General features: G+C 35.0%; 1 pseudogene; it reads left to right on the forward strand.

Moving 5' to 3' along the window:
- Positions 1–6,526: 6,526 nt before the first annotated feature.
- LOC145064688 (tryptophan synthase beta chain 1, chloroplastic pseudogene) overlaps positions 6,527–23,905 on the forward strand; it is a 35,857-nt pseudogene continuing 18,478 nt past the window's right edge.

Consider the following 23,905-nt stretch of genomic DNA (forward strand, 5'->3'; position numbering starts at 1 on the left):
CACAGTAAGGCGAAAGTCGCAGCACTGTTATAAAATTTAAAATTCATTAGGTAAAACTATAATGGCTAAACATATATGTTACGGCCATGTATATTTAAGATGGACAGACCTAGAGTGAGCGAATGCCGCCTCATTTCCTGTTCCTCGTTTGGTTGTGGATTTAGGGCGGGGTCGCTCAGTCAACAATCCTCCCCACCTTAAATATACATGACTAGTATATGTGAGGCGATTATAGAAATGCCTCGTGAGAATCCGTTCATGAAAAGATACTCTATTCGGAAACACTTAGAACTCTCTATAGTTCCGCGTCGACTCTATCGGTCCAAGTATCCGCGGTAGTGATACATAGGACGAAACCCGAGATGCCTAGAACTTGTGTGCCTGTTCGGCACATGACTCTATCGATCTTCACTTTATATCATGTCGAAGTGTGCCAACTTCGACGGCTCTATTGATCATGGTTTGACTTCGTGCAACCATGTGTGCATAATTAGTGCTGTGCAAAAAGAACTTTCTCCATACCCATGTCGGCAAATAAAGGTTCTTCCGAACCTAAACCTAACACAAATAATCAAACCTAATGCGATCCGTCAATCGTCCCTCTTATCTCAAACCTTCCGAAGTACCCAAGGGAGGGTACCGCACACTGTTGACCAACCCCTCGTAGTCAATTGGACACCAAAGTGAACGACACTGCAGATACTCTAAGAAGACGACCACCATCCGAAGCATACTCCGTAGAATCCCCCGGGAGACCCTTCGCACCTCGCACATCCGGTTCGTGAACCCAGAGAATAGAACTCATGAGGCTGACCACTATAACCAGGTATACTGTTTGCATACATCAAGTATTGGTGGTTAAGCCAAGCATGAGCTCTACCACGGACCTCGTCGCAAAACGCTTTCACCCTATTCGATAACATAGGAGCCGAAATCAAGAGAACCACTGCGGGTTGAACTAGTAAAGTTCCAAGTGATGAAAACTCTATACCCACTAGATTTGACCTAGACCGAGAAAACTCAAAACCTTCGGAAGAGTAGTTGCAGTAGATGCTCGCACTACTATGCACCTCGTCCACCCAGTTATAGACAAGTGGTGCTTATCATCCTCCACCCTCTCGCAAGGAGGAAATCGTCGTTGCCCTATAGACGATGAATTACACTTTCCGAATTGAACACTAGGATACCGAGAACCATAGGATAACCTGCGCAGCCAAGAATACTTGGCCAAGTGCGAAAGTAGTTGTGTTAAACCTCATAACCCTGATCCCGAAGAGGTTATAAACTTGACACCAGTCCTGGTGTTAGTCGAAGGGTTATGCAGGAGCATGCACTTTCCACGCTAGAATAAACCATAATCTTAGAGATTCATTGGACTATTAGGTGTTCCACGAATATTATCTCACGCAGAGATAGTAGAACCACCTCCCGAGATAGTCCAACACTCGTCTGGTGAAACCCTATCTCCCCGACCCTCAGGGTTTCTGTATCTCAAGGTTCGTTAGTGCAGGTCCATTTTGCACAAGCTTGAGATAGACACTCTACAACAAACCGATAACCATAGTCACGCAACCCACTCGACGATCTAAAAAGTCTCTATCAGCCAACTGACAGAAAACACGAAACCAAAGACCACTCGAGATTTCTAAGAACCAACCTGAAGGACTACACTACCAGTACGAGAGAGAACGTTAGGAACTTCGGAATGGCGATCACGCCAGTGATGATCTTGCCATAGAAGTACACTATGTTCTAAGTACTGAAAAGCTCTACCCTTCCGACAGCGTAGGACCATCCGAGAATCCTTATGGAGTCATGGTCCAACTCTTTTCAGGCCGCTACTACCCTCAGATATACCATAGGATTCACACCCGATCGATCCATTTCTTAGACTTGATATGTGATCTCCCGACAACACTCTTCGTGCCCCACTCATCTTGATAGAATCCATTGAGAACCCTAACCATGAGAATACACCAGTTGGAAACCCACTAGCTACACTAGACGGAATCCGCATCTCGTACGTGAGGGTCTGTTGGAATGACAAACACAGACCAAAGATCACATGGGAATGCGAGGACAACCATATAGGAAGTACTCTCTTACCTCTACTTGGCCATTCATACCTACTTCCTTGCCTATACCTGAATTTCGGGACGAAATTCCCTCTAACGGGGAGATGATGTGACAACCCAAGTTGCCCCGATACATTTCCCCGTTACCGTTAACGGAATATTCCACTGTATAAAAGTTTCGTTAATTAGAGGGCGTCAATTTAATAAACATTCCAATTGTTTACATTTAACATGGCGTTAAGTCGTGATAAAAAGGAAATAAAAACACAGGACACACATTTCCATTTATTTGGAAAATGTTAAGTTTTATTGTTACGACCACTAAATCGGGTGCGACCAAAAGCCCCGTTTAACGGCAGTATCGGGTAAAATTCCACTGAGCCCTGACTTGGAACCCTATATAAGGGTGAGTGGAGTCCATTGGAGACTTTTTACACTCTCTCTCTATACTCTCTCTCTCTAGACCCGTTTTCGCCCCGAATCCGCAACCAAACGCTTCCAAATTGTAAGTCCGCTTACCCAAGCTTGTTCTAAACATTACTAGCTATAATTATAGCCCAAAAACCATCCAAGAAGGCATGGGATAAGGAGTTTACGGCCCAGGAACACTCTAGGTCCGTAAACCCCTAAAATAGTGCCAAACATGCCTTTAAACTTGCCCTTAAGCTTGGAAATTAATTAGGGATCTAGCCTAGGAGTGTTTAAACATCAAAACACAATGATTGAGGGTATAAAAGAGAGTTTACGGCCCAAGCACATGCTTAGGCCGTAAACCCCTCTAAACCATGTCAAAATGCCCCAAAAACACTCCCAAACCACCCTTAGGCTTCATACATAATTTAGGGACTTAGTATTTGGGGTTTGGATCTATTAAACACATCAAAATGAAGGATAAAAAGGAGTTTACAACCCAGGTCTATACCAAGGCCGTAAACACCCCAAATCATGCCCAAAGTGTGGTTTTGCTTCCCTAAATGGCCTTAGACATTTATCGTAAAATACTAGGAAGGATTTAAGGGCTTAAACACAAGAAATGGAGGGACTAAAAGGAGTTTACGGCCCAAGCAAGTGTCTAGGCCGTAAACTCCCCAAAACACATCCAAATGATAGTTTTAATCCCCCAAAATAGCATCACACTCCATTAGAAATTGCTAGAAAGGTAATAGGGGCTTGAAACTTCACAAAACTCTAAGGGTAAGAGTTTACGGCCGTAAACTCCCTTAGGAGTGTCCCTAGGCCGTAAACTCAAAGTTAATGCCCTTAGGAGCCTTGAACCCACTCATGCCTTTTAGGAAAAGTGCTTAGAATAATTCCATGATGCAAGTAGAAGCCTTAAACACCCTAGAACTCATCACCATGATTTTATGGCCATAAACTCATGGTGAGATGTCCCTGGGCCGTAAACACAACATTGGGAGTGTACTCTTGGATAGTAAGCTCCATTCCTTAGCCATTCACACCTTTAGACGCTACCCGGGACACCCAAACACTTATCCAAAGTGTTTTCCGCTCCTGTGAGCGCGTATATTTGTTTAATTAGTATTAAATGTGCTAATTGTATGTAAACATATGTTATCATATGTTAAATAGGTCATTGTGTGTGTTCAAGTCCTTGCGTGACACCGAACGCCCAAACGGCACCTTCGTCGGACCTACTTACACCAGGTGAGTTCATACCCCTGAATGAACCTTTTAAATGTTTTTACATGTTTTAAGGGGGGGAATACAAGTTAAACATGTCAGTTATCAAATCAATCACATGTGATTGATAACCCGCATGCACAGGATTTTACCACTGTACACTGTTTTACCGAGTAGGACACTATAATGGTTTTCAATTGTTTCAACACTTTTACTCATACCGTTTTATCTAAATTCATTCCAACTGATTCATGAAAGATTTTCCAAGGTTTTCAAACATATTTTACAAAAGAATACAAATTGTGATTTTCTCCGGATATAAAAGTTTTTCATCAAAGTTTCCCTCTTTCGACGTATACTTTTACTTGTTAAATACTGCTGCTTCGCTTATACTTATCTTATACTCCTACTCTGTAACGCTTTCACTTATACTTGAAGTCACTTATACCTGATGGACGGTTATACTTATTCACACTCTTACTTAGTGATATGATTCTACTTCACTTATCCTTGATATCGCCTTTACTTCACTTATACTTGATACGCTCTTACTTCACTTATTGTCGTCTCTACTTCGTGATACGCATATACTTGTTAGACACTCCTACTTCACTTGCGACCGCTCTTACTTCACTTGTTAGACACTCCTACTTCACGAGAATCACTTTTACCTGATACCCACTCAAGCGTAGTTAGATGTATGTCTGTGCTTGTATAGATGCATATAAATAATGGTTGAAGGACTTAGGAAGGCTTGTCCTCCCTATTTCTTTTTCTTCGTTGAGATGTGGTCTGGTGGGATCGGATGTCCATCCAAAGGTCGTTTGATTCATTAGTTATATATTATGTACCCAAGCATGGACATACGGGTTTACTTCAGTCAATTCAGTTAAGAGTCTCTACCTCTAGTTCAGCACTTACATTAGAAACCCACTAGTTGGAAGTCTCTACCCACTATTTGGGATGCATCTTCAGGACACGGCCTTCTCCGTCGTCTAGTTGGTAACCAGAGTCTCCTGTAAGGAGAGCGGACATTGTGTGTATAGATCTATACGAAATTGACAACCCCACACCCAGACTGCTAGCTACAGTCCCGGTCTACCAAGCCAACGGGTGACAAATGTCACATCTTAGACGCTTGTAGGGCGTCTGGTACTCTAGTCAGTATGGTTACGTGTATCCCGGGTTACCTTATAATTCATGGCTTTAAGGTAACGTTATTTCGCCAGCAATTTACACTGTAAGCTGGTAACTCATTTTCAGAGTCACACTGTTTTGACCTTATAAGACATATCTTTCACTGGATACTGTCTGGGGTCTGTCTCCTCTGTTTTGACCTTACAAGACGTATCCTTCATTTGATGTTGTCTGAGGTCTGTATCCACTGTATTCACAGAATCCACTGTATTCACTGTATTCATTGTATTCACTGTTTTAGACCTTGCTAGACGTATCTTTCATTTGATATTGTCTGCGGTCTGTATTCACTGTTTTAGACCTTACTAGTTGTACCTTTCATTTGGTACCTTCTGGGGTCTGTGTCTCCACTTGTTAGACTGAACCAGACGTGTTGTTTGTTTGATACTTTCCTGGAGTCTATGGTTCCTTGCCTTAGTCAGCAGTCCTCACTGCTGAGGCATATGATTTTCCCTGATGTCGTTTGCTTTCCTCAATAATCAAATTCAGTATCTTGATAATGATAGCAAAGTAGGGAAAACTACTTTTTACCACACATCACTGACCAGCCTTGGTAGAAGGCTGCTTTATTAAAAGAAAATATAGGATTTTCTGGAAAGAACTCTAATACACAATAATCACTTAAGCTATTACTTTATTAAGTTATTTGAATGAAACGTCACTAAATGCTTATGAACTCACCAGCATTTGTAAAAAATGCTGATACTCGCTTTTCAAATAACTTGTATTCTCAGGTTAGCATTAGACAGGTACACCTCGGAGTTGTTGATGAAGATAACTTAGTGCCAGGCCGTACTTACTTATATTTACTTGTATTACTTTGATACCTTGTAATGTAACCATGTAAAATTATTCTATTAATGCAATGTTTTGTTGTACTTCGATTACTATAATGCATGTGTTGTGATACTTGACATGACGTCATCCACCCCATAACGTTTCCGCTGTTCCGGTTTTGGGGTGTGACAAAATATCAACATGAGCTAGCTATGAGCTACACTACATACATACATATATAATAACATTAATATGTTTTGCTTTTTTCCTTTTCATAATTTTTATATTTTAATATATCTAAAAAAACATCTATCAGTGTTCTTTTAGACATTTTATTAAGGATAACAAGTTATTTAGAACATTTCATTATAAAAAGACGTGACAACAAATATATTTGATATTCATCCATTTAATTTTTTTTAATAAGATTCAGAAGAATAAATTTGCATATGGTTAGATACAACCACTGAAGACTGTACATATCTAATATTTAAAATATTCTACTACCATTTATCACAAAAAAAACATCTTTTAATACAAAAATCAAGAAATAAAAATAGTGGTATAACTCTACTTTTTAAAATTGTTTCTATTTAAAATATTTGATCGGGCTTAAAACATTATAGTAGCTAAAATAAGTGATTAAGTCCAAAATTTAATCCCTAAAATTTGGTATTTTATTTCTTAAAATCTGATTAAGTATAATCCAGCAAACAACTACAAAAATAGAAATTACTGGTCTACGAAAAAAGTAGTCAAGAAAACGTCAAATAACAATAATTAAATTAGTAGCTTGTCCAAGGGATAAGGCCATAAGGGTTCAAGTATCATAACTATGGGATATGTTTATAAGCATTGCGAATTGTACAGTACAGTATTATAAGCTAAGGCAAAATCAACGTTAGGAGAGTTAATTGAAAATCTGGAAAGCTGTTATAGGCATACTCCGTACCTTCTGCATTTCATGATTTCATCCTCCCAGAAAGAGAGAGAAAGAAGGAGAGAGAACCATACGTGAGAAAGGAGTCTGCATCACTCCGCCACTCCGATTCTGCATCTTTCACAAAAATGCCGCTCTCGCTCTCGTTAACAGCTCCGTTCCGCCGAACGACTGCCGGCAGCCCGTCGGGGTTTTCTAATCCACCATTGCTTCACAGTCGATCACTTCAGTTGAACAAGTTTCGTTCCGCCAAGTCAGTGTCTGGATTTAGAGTTTTTGCCAAACAGAACGAGTTTCCGGCTATCCGGCGACCTGATTCGAAGGGTTTTTTCGGGAAACACGGCGGAAGTCACTGTCCAGACAGCATGTTGCCGGCTCTCTCCGAACTCGAATCAGCTTACGAAAGCCTCTCATCTGACCCTGATTTTCAGGTATAACCTTGAAAATCGTTGACTCTTTATTTATGCATCAGCTTGATTCATATCGGTAGTTGTAGAAAAATTCTATAAAACGCCATCACTATTTTGAACAGTAAATCGCATATTCGAAAAAACAAAAAACAATCTTAGAAGACTGACTAAACAAGATCGATTTCAACACTAGAAATAAACAGGCTCATCAAATCATACCTAAACAGTTTAGAAGGCCGATTGGTAAATATTAAGCTCACAATCAAGAAAAAGAAACAATATTCTTACAGCGCACCTAAAAAATGCCCTAAAAAAATCCCAAGCCATTGGTTCATTGACAGTCGCACTAGTCACACACCCCTCCATGTTCATTCTAGTGGTTCTGATTTCTAAATGATGAGCATAATTGCCATTGTCACTTTATTCAAATGGATTGCATCTGGTAATTAGCTTAAATCGATCAATGTCACATTGATTTCTTACATGCAACATAGAGGTTGTGTGCGACCTCGCATCCCAAGTCGCGATCGACCACTAGAAAACGTTTTTTGCTTTATTTTTTTACATTTGGATGTTACATATGGGCCTTATTTTATTTAATCTGTTTAATTCGTGCATCAACTAAGTGTACTTATCTTATAACTACAGTGTACTATCATTCATAACTGTTTAATATGCACAAACATTACTTCAATATCTCAAATATCTTCTTTAATAGTTTAGCAATTATACTTCTTTAATAGTTTAGCAATTATACTTTATGTAATTGTTGAAAGAGACCCTTAATCACCATTTAAAGAGTTCACGTAGAATCATGCTTAAAGTTGTTATCATGTATTGTTTTGAGGAGTTCGTATGAGAGTTCTTTAAAAAAGTAGTATGTTTATATGAAATTTATTGAGATTTCAGTGAACTTGAACCTTTTACAAAACATACAAAATTTTGGTAAGTAATTAATTCAAAGAATCATAAATTGTGATCTCTCATTTCTTTAGATGAAATGGAAAAAAAAATGTAGTAAAATGTGTTTTACATGCTTGAGTAAAAATCCATACATGATTTTAATGCAAAGATGAGGTGCATTTAATGTGTAGATAAAGTTTTGTCTACAACAAAACAAAAAGAAAGGAAATAGACTAACTTTTCAGTTTGTTCAAATCAGGTAACTATCTTTTTTTTATATATATTTAGGTAATGAACTTTTTGCAAGTGTTCACATATGACCATTATGATTGGCTGTAGCAAGTTACATCCGGTCATAATAGTCATATGTGAACTCTTTCAAAAAGTTCGTTACGTAGATATGTAAAAAAAAATAGTTACACAAATGTGAACAAACCGAAAAGGTAAGAGTAAATTACACGAATGGTCCCTGTGGTTTTGGTAATTTGTGCGTTTGGTCCCTGAGTTATCTTTTAACTCGGATGATCCCTACTATTTATTTTTGTTATGCGTTGTCACTGTCTTACCTCAAAAGACTATTGTGCCCTTTTTAATTTATTTTTTAACTAATTTTCTTATTATATATTTTATTTTTTATATATTTTAAAAAATTAATAAACCCCACATATATGTATCTCCTCACCCACAACCTACTGTCTCTTCATTGAATTTTCCACCACCACAACCCAATAAAGGGTTTTGGTGTTGGTTCGCCAGAGTTGAAGGACCAAAAAAGAATAGATGGTGAAGACGCCGATGTCACTAAAGATGGAAAGGAAATAGAAGTTAGGATGATGAGAGATGAGATGGTGACTGGTGGGACCCAACTTAAATTTCTTAAATGTGGTTTCAAGTTTAGGGTGAAGAGATACAAATATGTAGGGTCTATTAATTTTTTTAAATATATAAAAAATAAATACATAAATAAGAAAATTATTTAAAAAGGGTACAATAATCTTTTGAGGTAAGACATGGACCAAACGCATACCAAAAATAAACAGTAGGTATCATCCGAGTTAAAAAATAAGTTAGGGACCAAACGCACAAATTACCCAAACCACATGGACCATTCATGTAATTTACTCTTACTTTTTCGGTTTGCTCACATCTGGGTAACTATCTTTTTTTGTACACATGGAGTAACAAACTTTTTGGAAGTGTTCACATATGACCATTATAATCGGTTATGACCGGATGTAACCTGCTACAGCCGGTCATAATGGTCGTATGTGAATATTTTCAAAAAGTTCGTTACCTAGATATGAAAAAAAAGATAGTTACATAGATGCGAACAACCGAAAAGTCAATTACCGTAATAAGTCTATTTCCCCAAAAAGAATGGTATGTCTTTTAGCTTGTACAACATACCACCGATTATAAAAAAATCATAAAATAATAACAATTTAATATAGTCAATTTACAGTTTAATATACAAAATACACAGCTTAATATAATAAATTCGCAATTTAATACACAAAAATAGATACACTTACAATTATATTCTCAACTTAAAACTTAAATTTAGACCATCATATATGGAGGCTAGTGTTTCTTTCAAAGTTTATTTATACAATATTCGTAGTTTTAAAATTTACATATTTTATTTAAAATTAGAGAAAATCATATATGTGGATAATGCTTCTTTCACCTTATATTTCAGAAGCAAATACAAAATTAATAAAAATCAAAGCTTAATATAGTCAATTTACAATTTAATATATAAAATTCATAGCTTAATGTAATCAATTCACAACTTAATACATAAAATCCACAATTTAATACAATAAATTCACATTTTAGTACACTATTCCAGACAATAATTCACAATTTAGTATAGCACATCACTGATTCACAGTTTAAAGACCCATATTAATCCACTATCGTATTTTATTAAACATTTGGTGTACAAAATGTTTAATATATTAAAATTTTATTAAACACTTTATGTACTAAATATTAAAGTTATAGAATATTTAATCGTTCAACATAAACAATTTTATATTAAAAGTTCATTATATATATATATATATATATATATATATATATATATATATATATATATATATATATATAGCTTAGATTATTGTATTCTAATTAATTATTGTGTAGATTTAGGAATGATTGTGGACCAATCATTTTTATTAATTTAAGAAAATGATTATCTTATATAATTAGATTAAAAAACATTCTAATTAAATGAAATGGTGGCTTAAGGTATTTTAGTCAATTCAACTTTATTTAAAAAAGGAAAATTTCAGATTTTAAAGAATAATTAATTGCCTTAATTTTTGAAATATGACCTTAAATGATATTAATTCTCTAAATTTGGACATTCTATAAGAATACATTTTCTGACAACATACAAATTATGACAAAATGTATATTCAGACAAAATACATATTCTGATTGAATGAACCTAATGAAGAATAAAAAAAAAATTAAACCATAAATTAAAGAATAACAACATTCTTAAAGAATAATCACCTATTTTTAATATTATTCAAAAATATATAGTCCAAAAAACAATTTTTAGATTATTCTACTTCAATATTCTACCAAAATATACTATTAAATATAATCATATTATTCTATTGTAGATTATTCTGTCAAAATATACGATGAATAGTGTTTTTTTTGTGAATGACTGTGATTATTGTTTATCTCTATCTCACACCATCATCCAACCTTGAGGCCTTTGACCATCATATTCCATTCATGCATTGTGTGAGAATAATAGACATAGAATCGAGCACTCTGTGAGAATAACTGTCATGAAATCGAATTATATAAGAATATCATTATGTGAGATTGCTTTTATAAAAAGTCTAATAAACAAACTTTAGTAATTCTATAGAACTAGATTATAGCCCGCGTTAAACGCGGGAAACGCATAAAAAAACATATAATCGTTTATAGATATTGTATAATGATTATAAAAAAATATATGGTTATTGGTATTATTGAAATGTGTAGAAAATACATTGAAAACAATAAATATATATAATCATTGAAAGATCTCTTTGTAGACATCATGTTTTGTTTTATTAGTTGAACGACTTTCCTCATCTTATATAGTTATTATATTTATATATTTATAAACATTTTAATTAGACGTCCCTTGCATAATAATGTTACATAATTTAAACATATATTGACAACCAATATGCCGTTTTTTCTGTTACATTAAATATTGACAACTATTTCATTTATTCAAATAAAGTTATGTAATATAATTTATAAAATGTTAAATGTTATATAGATTTAATTTTAGTATATCATCAATGGAGATTCTTTTTTAAATCATGATTGGTTTATTTTAAATTGATTATGAATATAAATGCTAGCTTTTATGTTTGTTTTTATTTATTTGGTGTTCGCAAGAACTTTGTATTAGTTTTGGCGTAACTTTGAATAATTTTAGTATATCATCAATGTAATTTGATATATCTTTCAATTATATGAAATATCAAATAATGACATTTCATTACTATTGTGATAATTTAGTTTATATATTGTATTTTCACTAATCTTAACGATCTTATTTTTTTTAATAACCGTAACGCTTTTACTAAATGTACTTTTTACAAATCTCCTAATATCTTATAATTTTTATCTTACTTTATAATTTTTCATAACTATGTTATTTTCAAGATTGACTGCTTTAATAGTGTTTTTTTTTTTTTCAGTTTATTCAATTTTATATTTCATTGTACAACATCATCGTTTGTATGTATTCTAAAATTTCACTTTAAAAATACTTAATGTTTACACATTGATATTAATTTTTTTTAATAAACTCATGTAATAATTATGGAATATATATCTCATTTCAACTAACATTCACTTCCTTTATTATATCAAATTCCTCATTAAACAGATATATTTTTGGAAAATAATAATTATAATAGGGCAGCATTATCTAAGGCGTAAATGTTTGATATACTTTTGAAGAAAAAAAATCAGGATCATTAAAAAAATTTATATAAAGAAAATACAAATTTAAATTTGTTGAAATTATGGATGAATCAATGCTCAAAATATATGAAAACAAAGATCCAGCGGGTGAAAAGATTTAAAAAAGCTAATCAATACTCTTAAACATAAATTGAACCACTTAAAAAAATTGTGTAAAATCCAACCCACAAGGTGATGAAGATTTAATTGGAATTGAAAAGCTATAGTGATTTTAGGTGGAATTGAAAAACTCAAATCTCATTATAACAAATAGACAAAAGTTACAAGTAAATTACCACTTTGAGTTTGAGATAATGAATATTAACTAATGATGGCACAAAACACATACATCACCTATTGCAAACCACAACAAATTAATCGTTTTTTATTACTAAATAATATAATAATTCTTCTAGCATTTTAGAAAATATTGAACAGGCAATCATATGCAAGATTAAGTCGCATTCAAAATTGTAAATTCAACTTACCACTCTATCATTATTTAAGTCAGATTTTAAATTGCAAAATCAACTTGGTGGATATTTAAATTAAAGAAGAATGAGAGCACAGTGTTGATTGACCTCCTAACTCCTAAATTATACAGTGTCTGCCTTAATCTTAATTCATTAGTATGGTTATCTTCAACCTAGTCATCAATTATTATAGATGATTTGAATTGCCTCCTACCCGACTTATTCCCAATTCAGGATTAAAAAAAAAAACGTATTCATTAGACCAAGTTAGTGGGTTCCTATTAATTAACTCCATTTTAATAATAAAATTAAAATGTGATTGAAATGGTTATCTTGATAAAACTCATAAGAAAGATCAGGAATTTTGTTTGGATTACCTAGGTCGAAGCTTTGGTGGCCGACAAAACCCTCAAGGTGGATATAATGGAAGCATGTATTGAGTGCCGAAGGAGGCAAGAGAGTGAAAATAGAAGCGCTGCAGATGAAGATCACAACCCTAGTGTAGGAATCGTCGATAAGATATTCCGATGGGGTGGAGACGGAAGACGGCAGGATTATTTAGGTTTTTTAGAACAATGAAAGATTTAGAGGGTGTTTGGCTTAGCTTTTGTGGGGCAAAAGTCCTTTTTGTAAAAGGACTTTTTGGAAAAGTTATTTTTTAAAATGTGTTTGGATTAGTTTTGAAGGGAAAAGTCAAAAGTTAAAGTGTTTGGTTTATAAAATGACAAAAAAGGACATGTTTACATATTTATATTGATTTACTACTTTACATATATTATTTTATATAAATTTTTTTTAAACACATATAATTTTATAAACATTTTATTAGAAAATATAAAATATAAATTTCTTTTAAAATATTTCTAATTTTTTAGATTATACCATGAAAATATTAAAATTAGTACGTTTATACAAATTATAAATAATTCATAAGAGGACTTTTTGTATTAGACCATGACAATATTAGAATTACGTTCATATAAATGTAAAATATAAATTACGTTCATACAAATTAAAATATTTCTAATTTTTTGGATTAGACCATGACAATATTAAAATTACGTTCATACAAATTGTAAATAATTCATAAAAAATATCATAGATAATATTACATTCATCTACGTAATGTGATTATATCTTGTGCAATAATATCCCGTCTCGCTGCTATATACTTGGACCTTCTTCATAAACATCACTACCGGTATCACCTCGTACGGGATTGTAGGATTCTTGTTGTGCCCTATTAAATGCTTTATCAAACCTACCAACATTTCTAATGTAGTTATGGATCGTTATCGATGCTATCACAATTTTCACTTGGTTCTTGTACTTGTAATTAACATGCATGTCTCTTAATAACGCCCACCTAGCTTTCCACACTCCAAAAGTTCGTTCAATGATATTTCGTAATGATGAATGGAGATAGTTAAATTTCTCTTTCGGTCCACGAGGTTCACGAATAGCAGCCGTGTGTCCACGTCGAAAATCTGGTAAATGATAACGAATATTTGTGCCTTTGTATGGAGCAAGATACCCTCTCGTATTTGGATATCCAACATCAACAATGTAATATTTATCTGTAAATAAAACAAACATGTATTATTCGTTTCAAACAAGTAGTAAAAACATAAAACTTGTATTCCAAAAAAAAAGAAAAAATACTAACCACCCGTTGGATAGGGAAAATTAAGATCCGGTCTTTGTAAGACTTCATTGAAAATTCTTGTATCGTGTGCAGTCCCCTCCCAACCGGCCCAAACAAATGTAAAGCACATGTTAAAATCACAAACAACCATTATATTTTGTGTTGCATATCCTTTTCGACCAATGTACTTCACTTCATCTTTTTGTGGAACCGATGCCCTAACGTGTGTCCCATCTATAGCACCAATGCAATCCTTCAAATTCAAAAATATATCATAAATAAATTATTCGTTAAAGTTTGACTACCAAGAAAATAAACATTGGATAATACCTTGAACATTGGATAATACCGAGGGTTATTTAATATATATTCGGGAACATCATCATTATAGTTTGCGTCTGGCTTGATGATGTCGGCACTCAGTTTTAGCACGGCTTCCAAAACTGTATGAAAATGCCTGTGAATCGTTTCCCCTGAATGATTAAAAAATTCTTGCACAAATCTATTGCTACACCCATGCGCCAAAGTCATCAAGAATATTCCTACAGACTCCTCTATAGATACTTTTCGGGTTTGTTGTAACCCGTAATTTGTAGCAAGATCTAAGCATAACTGTCTAAAAACCGGTACGTTGAGTCTAAACATCTCATAACAACGTCTAGGATGGCCATTTAGTACTTCTGTAATAAACATGTGCCCTGTGCGATCTGAAGTGTGACATGGTGTACGTAAGTTACGAGCGAGTATTATCCCTTTCAAAGCTAATCCACATAACATTTCAAATTCTCTATCCTCTTCCATTACACATTCTTCATTATCATTCGATGAATTAGAATCATCACTATCCATCCTACATAATACAAATAAAATGATGTCAACCATTAACACATAACATAAACTCAAACAATAACACATAATATAAAATGTCAAAGGACAACACATAATGTCAAAGGATAATGTCAAAGGACAACACATAATGTCAAAGCATAACACATATGACTAAATCATTATTTCATAAGTAACTTAAGAAACTCCATCTTGGCTTCGTCGGTCGTTGGAAACATAAAAGCTTCACGGTTTTGCATTTTGGTGAAGACAAACAAGGCTTGTGAAAAATTGTTGGACCCTTCACGTAAATCGGGGAACTTGATGACAATGGTCATGTAATCTGTTATTGTTGGGGACGGATTATTTTGTGGATAAGTTTGTGTGCTTTTTGATGATATGGAATCCAATAAAGCATCAACTTTTTCTTCATAAATTGAATTTTTACTCTTGGTTGGACGGTTGTTGGAAACAGACTTAGACCTCTTCCTTTTACTTGAACTACTTTCATGGAGACTAGTAAAAAGAGGCTCATCATCATCTAAATTGATTTCATCACTATCTCCTTTGCCCGCCATATTTTCTTCGTTTGGATTGCTATTGTTTTGAAATTGTAATGGAGTCATAGTCTGATCTCCAACGACAATAGAATCCCGAAACAAAAAAGCATATTTCTCATCAAATATGCTCAAATCTGTGTTCCTAAATTTGGCATAATCTTTATTCTCCTACAAGACAAAAAGATATTGTAAATCAAATATGTTCAATCTATCTGCAATCATAACTTAAAATAATTAAAAAAAAATAGTAATCATACATTTATTTTCTCCTCCCACCACTCGGGGGACGCATCTACTAGGCTTCTCGTCCCACCGAGTCCGGTTTCAAGCCTCATTAAGCGTTCATAAAGTTTCCACTCTTTTTTCATGTTCTCCCATTTGTTTGTTAGTTGTTTTTTTTTCAAGGCTATAACCTGTTTTCTCCTTAATGCGTTTTTGTATATTTTCCCACCCAATTTTATCAAAGGAGGAAGTGGCTTTACGGCCTTTTTTTTTCAATCAAGCACGAATCAACAAACACCATGAAGCTACGATTATCCCACCCAAATTTTGGTTTTTTCATTTTTAAAGATGTTTCACAATCAACAATTGTAGTGTTGTTTTCATCCATTATCTGTGAATACATATAGTATTAACATTTAAGCAACAAACCAATATCATTAACCTTTCTAAATGATTTCATTAGTTTATCAAAATTCTAATCAAAACAGAAAAAATAGATTATCACAACATATCAATTTCACAAAACAGTCATCTGTTAACACAAATATAATCCATGAACAAAAAATTTCATCAGCATGATATTTCATCAATTTCATTAACTTTTAATTCATTTTTCATAAAGTTCACAAAATAATCACTATTTCACAGCATATTTCAGAAATCAGGAATAACAAATCACTATTTTAGATGCTAGAGAGAAGAACAATTCAAGGAAATTTTGAAATCGGTAGGAGCACATTTCACAGCATATCAATTGTTTTAGAGGCTAGAGAGAAGAACAGTTCGTGGAAAATTCGGAAATCAATTTCACAGCATATCAACTATTTTACAGCACATCATTTTCACAGCAAATCAATTACATATAATATCAATTTCAGAAATCTGAAATCAAATGGAAATCGGAAATCCCAAACGTAACATTAGAAATCGGAAATCAAATGTAACATCATAGATCCGAAATCAAATGGAAATCGGAAATAGATAGGAAGAGATTGCAACATCTGAGATTGGAAATCACATCTGAGATCGGAAATCAAATTGAAAAGAAACAAACCTGATCACGGGGTTGCAGATCGCGCGGTATCGCCGGTGTTGCAGGTCGCCGGCGTCGCAGGTGTTTGTTGCAGGTCGAGATGCGAAAAGCTAAGCTACGTGAGCGGAGAGAACAAGAAGAGAGATATCTGTGAATGTGAATTGTGAATGACGTTAATTAGGGTGCACAAGGGGTATATTGGTAATTTCTAATTTTTAGTTGGTGAAAAGTTAGAAAAAGTCAGGTATACGTGACTTTTCAAAAAGACTGAAAATACACTATGAAAAAAGTCATTTTTACCTTACCAAACATCTTTTTAAACTTTTTGTAAAAGATAAAGAAAAAATCATTTTAAAAGGCAAACCAAACACCCTCTTAAGGGAAGGCAATTCAATATTTTAGATTAAATATTTATTTAATTACCATAATTAATTAATAGGTAAGTTTACACCCCTAGATATAATATCTAGTGACGGGGGTGACAGTGGTGGGGCCGGCTAGTGTCAGAGGTGCTGGTAGTGGTGGTGACGGTGACGATTATGGTGGTGGGGATGGTGGCCAAGGATAATGGAATGAGCGGTACTATATAATCATTTATAATTATAACACACCTGCCGTGCCGGAACACCGGAAGGTTAAAGCGATAGATGTGAAACATGTGTATGAGGTTGAATCTTAAGATCTCTATTTTATTTTTAATCTCAACGGTACCTATCTCTCTCTCTCTCTCTCTCTCTCTCTCTATATATATATATATATATATATATATATATATATATATATATATATATATATATATAGGGAAAAGTGAATATACCCTTAAGGGTATATAAGCTTAGGTACCCAAACACATTATATTACGTCGTTTTGTAGCATATATATACATTGTAATTGTTTAATGTTCTTATAATTCAACTTCTAACTTGATTTACTTCGAACATTTTTATAAATTTCACATTTATTGTCTTCTTACATAATTTTTATTTTTAACTATAATATATATAGCTTAGTAGTGTTCGACAAAAAGATGTAATGTAAGAGAAAGATAATGGTGAAATTTTGGAAATGTTGAAAGTAAATCAAGTTAGGGGTTGAAGTTTAAGAACATTATAATGAATATATCAAACAAAACATTATATTATGGTGGATTTGGGTACCTAAGCTTATATACCCTTAAGGGTATATTCACTTTTCCCATATATATATATATATATATATATATATATATATATATATATATATATATATATATATATATTAGTTATTCAATGGAAGTATAAAAATATCCTCTGGATAAATCAACTCCTATTTCATATAAAAAAAGCTTTTACAAAAATACCACCTTATCTCTTGGCATATATTTTCTTTAATAAAATAAATAGATATTTCTAAAAATATGAAAGACAATTATGTCACTTACAAGAAAACGAATCTTCTAAAAATGTGGAAATCAATTTCAGTGCTTAGATTTGAAATTCCTCATGTTCTTGATCTCTTGAAAGAGATGACATTAAAACCAAAGCCCAATATCTTTCAAACTACTTAAAAAAGAAAAAATCATATTCTACCATTTCAACAAAAACTAGAGCACAGTAGCTATAACCCACTTCAAAACAAAACATTTTAAAACTAAACATCTACCGTCTTCAAAGAAAATTTTGATTTGTATTTAAATCCTTTAAAAAATGATATTAATCATCAACATCTGCTGACAGATACCAATTGCAGCCAATTGCAATCTTGGTGCCATCAGTTAGGGGCACAACTTGTTTAAGTAAGCTACGACATGGGTGGTCCCCATATGAAGCTTTATCCTCTCTTCATTCAACATTTTAAGATAAGATGTGAATACAAAAAAAAGTTAAAAATAACAACTACCAGTTAATATAAATAAATAAGTAAAAAGCACAAAATCCGTATCATCCCAGGCTTCTAAATCATTGGTGCTACCGTACTCCACCCTCCCTATGTCTTTTAAGAAGCAATGTTCTAGACCCACTCTGGGATAAGCTGAGCCTATTTTAATTTTTAAACATAATAGATTAAACATCACATATGTAAAAGATCAAGGGGGGAGGGGGAAGGGGAATAAACAAACCCAAATTTATCTAGGATTCGAAATTTGAGTATCATGAATGTAATTGCCCTCGTCATTCATTAAGATATACGTAAGTGCTCCATGAATCAACCTCGACTTCTCGTCCTTTAAAGTTGATAAATCTTTCCAGAAATTTCCATGATGCTTATTTTTAAATCAATCTGAAACCTGCACCCTGATAATTTTGACTTTCGGATCTTGAAGAAACTCATGAAACATGCCAATGGCAAGTGATCCCCCTCCGACGTAAGTAAGGATGACACCCGGTTTGTCACCCCACATTTCGAGTGATTGCTCCCTTATTTCCTTTCCAATAACCTTGTGGAAATCGCTAACCATAGTGGGGTGCGGATGCGATCCCATAACCGTGTTAGTTTTTCACAAACCAAAAAAGGCAATCAAACAGAGAAGAAACATGGAAGAAAGTATGTCAAAGCTTTTGAGGCTTTTCTTATTAAACATGAAAACAAAGAAATTGATGCATAATCACGTACACATAACTAATCTATTTAAACAAAGGAAATTGCATAAAAATAGGAACTAACTCCAATAAGCTTATGACCAGGACTTTCAAACACATGGTTTGATTTATTCCACACAAAAGAAACACATGCAATAGCTTCTGAATTACTTTTCAATATTTTCCTCCTTAATTCAGAGGCTCAAACCTTTTTGATTCCAATGAGACTTCACATATCTTCATGTTTTACTCTTCCCAGTGTCTTAGCGAGTATGTCTGCCTTCTGCTCTTTACTGCTTACATTTATCACTGTTATTTCCCCATTCTCTATGCACTCTCGAATGAAATGAGATCTTATATCAATGTGCTTGTTCCTACCATGAAATATTGGGTTCTTCATGAGATCAAGAGATTAACGATTTTCAATAGACAATTCTACTGGTGGCACACATTGCCCTGTAATTTCACCAAGAAGCCTTCGAAGCCATATTCCTTGGCAAGCTGCCAAAGTGGCTACCATAAATTCTGCTTCATAGGAGGATAAAGCCACACATCTTTGTTTTTGTGAAGCCTATGTAACTAAGTTTCCATTCATATAAAATGCCATTCCATCTGTACTTTTCCTATCATTCACATCATTCCCTAGATCACTATCTGTGTATCCCGCAAGTGTTACTCCTTTTGAGTACTTTAGGCCATAATCAAGGGTGCCTTTCACATACTTGAGTATTCCCTTAACAGCTTGAAGATGTTTTGTAGTTGGCATTTCCATATAGTGACTTACCACTCCAACTGCAAACGTTATGTCTGGACGGGTATGGGTCAAATACCTGTGTCCTCCAACAATACTTCTGTACTCTGTGGGATTCACCAACTCTCCTTCATCTTTACGAAGTTTCAACTTGTGTTCCATTGGCTCTTGGTGGAGTTCCAATCTAGCATACGAGTCTTGATGAGTAAATTCTTGGCATAAGCTTCTTGCTTTAGTGTAATCACACCTTCCTGTTGACCTACTTCAATGCCTAAGTAATATGATAGGAGACCCATGTCACTCATCTCAGACTTGGTGTTCATATCACTTTTGAAGTCTTGAACCTGCTTGTGGCAGCTACCAGTTACAAGCAAATCGTCTACATACACCCCAACGATCAGTATGTCACCATTATTTTTCTCGGTGTATACTGAGTATTCATGAGCACAACGTACATAACTCAATTTTTTCTGATATCGATCCAGGCACGCATTCCAGGCCCTTGGGGCTAGCTTTAAGCCCTACAGGGCCTTAATCAATTTGTACACCTTGTTTGTTTCACCTTCTTTCTGGTAACCTTCTGGATTGAGACATACTGTTTCAAATTTGGCCACTGGTGCAAAGAATTCATCGTAATCAATTATGTGCCTTTGAACATACACCTTTGCCACAATCCTTGCATTGTGCTTTATGATTCTCCCAGTTGGGTCTCGTTTCATCTTATACACCCACTGCGATTGCCTTGCGATTTTTAGGGAGGTCAACCAAAGTCCAGGTGTTGTTCTTTTCAATCGATGCCAATTCTGCATTCATTGCTTTTATCCATTCCTTTTTCTTCATATGTTCCTTGAAGATTTTTATCACATCATTACAATTTCTAGTTACAAGCAAGTCATCTACGTACACTACCATAATTAGGACTTTACCGGCTTTGTTTCGAGTGTACACCGAGTATTCTTGAGAGCACCTGGCAAATTCCAAATTCTCCAGGTATCTATCTAAGCATGCGTTCTAGGCTCTAGGCGCCTGCTTCAACCCATAGAGGGCCTTCTTCAGTTTAAACACTTTGTTTAGCTGACCTCTCTTCTCGAATCCCTCTGGTTGAGATACGTAAACTTTTTGCTCTAAGTTGCCATTCAGAAAGGCTGATTTCACATCTAGATGGTGCACAAGCCATCCGTTTGTTCTTGCAAGGGCGAGTATTACTCGTACTGTCTCGAGTCTAGCTATGGGTGTATGTAGATGAGTTGCTTGTAACTGGTAAAATCAAATGATGAAGCATTTCAGACATTCAAGAACTTTAGAACAAAGGTTGAAGCAGAGACAAGTGAGAAGATGAAGATATTTAGAACAGATAGAAGAGGGGAGTTCCTCTCAAATCAATTCACCATGTATTGTAACGAGACCGGGCTCGATCGACACGACACAACACCCTATTCTCCACAACAGAACGGGGTGGTAGAAAGGAGAAATTGGTCTATACTGGAGATGGTTAGGAGCAGTTTGAAAACAATAAATGTACCAGATGTATTGTGGGGAGAGGCTGTGAGTCACGTTGTTTATGTACTCAACATGGTAAGTATGAAAGTCATAAAAGGCTCTACACCATGTGAAATGTGGATAGGGAGAAATCCACAAGTCGTGCACCTCAAAGTATTTGGTTGTGTCGCTCACATGAGGATAACAAAAGGGTATCTGAAGAAGCTAGATGAAAAAAGTGTTCGACTAGTTCATCTGGGATTTGAAAAAGGATCAAAAGCATATAGGCTGTTGGACCCAGACACCGGGAAGATACATGCGAGTCGAGATGTAGTCTTTGATGAACCACAAGGTTCGATGTGGGAGAATAGCTCGAAGGTTAAAGTGACATTAGGGATAAAGTTCGTTGTCGAAGGTTTTAACCTCGATGATGTTTATGATGAAGAACTCGAGTGTGATCCGGATACACCACAACAAGAAATTGGGTCATCACAAAGTAACGATGAGTGGGCCGAAGACTCTCAACCCATTAATTTCGAAGTTAACTCACAGTCAAGCCCACATAACACGCCTACTAACACACTGAGTACGCCTGATTCACCCGATACTCCAAATGCCCCAATTTCAATCACGTCTCTGAGCACCGCCTCAAGCTCCACGTGTGTTGGTGCCACGAAACGCTACCGACTGTTCATCGAGTTGTACGAGAACATGAAAGAAATTCAACTCCCTCCTGAAGAACTTATGTTGGTATACAATGATGAAGAACCAACATCATATGTCGAAGAAAGTAAGAAAAAGAAATGGATAAAAGCAATGGATGCAGAATTGGCGTCGATTGAAAAGAACAACACCTGGACTTTGGTTGACCTCCTTAAAAATCGCAAGGCCATCAGGTTGAAGTGGGTGTACAAGCTGAAACGAGACCCAACTGGGAAAATCATAAAGTACAAGACAAGGATTGTGGCAAAGGAAGGGGGTATGTTCAAAAGCACAGAATTAACTACGATGAAGTCTTTGCACCGGTGGCCAGAATTGAAACGTTACGTCTCATTTTAGCTTTAGCAGGATCTAATGGATGGTGGGTGCATCACCTTGACGTGAAATCGACGTTTCTTAACGAAGAATTAGAGGAAGAGGTGTACGTCTTACAACCAGAAGGTTACCAAAAAGAAAGTGAAACAAACAAGGTGTACAAATTGATTAACGCCCTGTACGGCTTAAAGCAAGCCCCAAGGGCCTGGAATGTGTGCCCGGATCGATATCTGAAAAAATTGGATTTTGTACGTTGTGCTCATGAATAGTCGGTATACACCAAGAAAAATAATGGTGACATACTAATCGTTGGGGTGTATATAGACGATTTGCTTGTAACTGGCAGCTGCCACAAGCAGGTTCAAGACTTCAAGAGTGATATGAATACCAAGTTTGAGATGAGTGACCTGGATCTCCTATCATATTACTTAGGCATTGGAGTATGTCAACAGCCACTCTGGCAGCTTGCCAAAGAATATGGTTTCGAAGGCTTCTTGGTGAAATTATAGAGCAATGTGTGTCACCCGTAGAATTGTATGTTGATAATCGTTCATCTCTTGATCTCATGAAGAACCCAATCTTTCATGGTAGGAGCAAGCACATTGATATAAGATCTCACTTCATTCGAGAGTGCATAGAGAATGGGGAAATAACAGTGAGACATGTAAACAGTCAAGAGCAGAAGGCATACATACTCACTAAGACACTGGGAAGAGTAAAACATGAAGATATGTGAAGTCTCATTGGAATTAAGAAGGTTTGAGCCTGAATTAAGGGGGAAAATATTGAAAAGTAATTCAGAAGCTGTTGCATGTGTTTTTTTTAGTGTGGAATAAATCAAACCATGTGTTTGAAAGTCCTGGTCATAAGCTTAGTGGAGGTAGTTCCTATTTTTATGTAATTTCCTTTGTTTAAATAACTTAGTTATGTGTACGTGATTATGCATCACTTTCTCTGTTTTCAAGTTCAATAAGAAAAGCCTCAAAAGCTTTGGCATACTTTCTTCCATGTTTCATCTCTGTTTGAATATTGTCTTTTGTGGTTCGTGAAAAACTAACACGATTCTGGGACCGCACCCATACCCCACTATGGTTAGCGATTTCCACAAGGTTATTGGAAAGGAAATAAGGGAGCAATCACTCGAAATGTGGGGTGGCAAACCGGATGTCATCCTTGCTTACGTCGGAGGAGGATCACTTGCCATTGGCATGTTTCATGAGTTTCTTCAAGATCCGGAAGTCAAACATATCGGGGTGCAAATTTCAGGTCGATTTAAACATAAGCATCATGAAAATTTCTGGAAAGATTTATCAACTTTGAAAGACGGGGAGTCGGGGTTGATTCATGGAGCACTTACGTATATCTTAATGGATGATGAGGACAATTAC

Source organism: Lactuca serriola, chromosome 7 (genome assembly GCF_051521515.1).
Source record: "Lactuca serriola cultivar US96UC23 chromosome 7, Lser_US96UC23_V15, whole genome shotgun sequence".
NCBI lineage: Eukaryota > Viridiplantae > Streptophyta > Magnoliopsida > Asterales > Asteraceae > Lactuca > Lactuca serriola.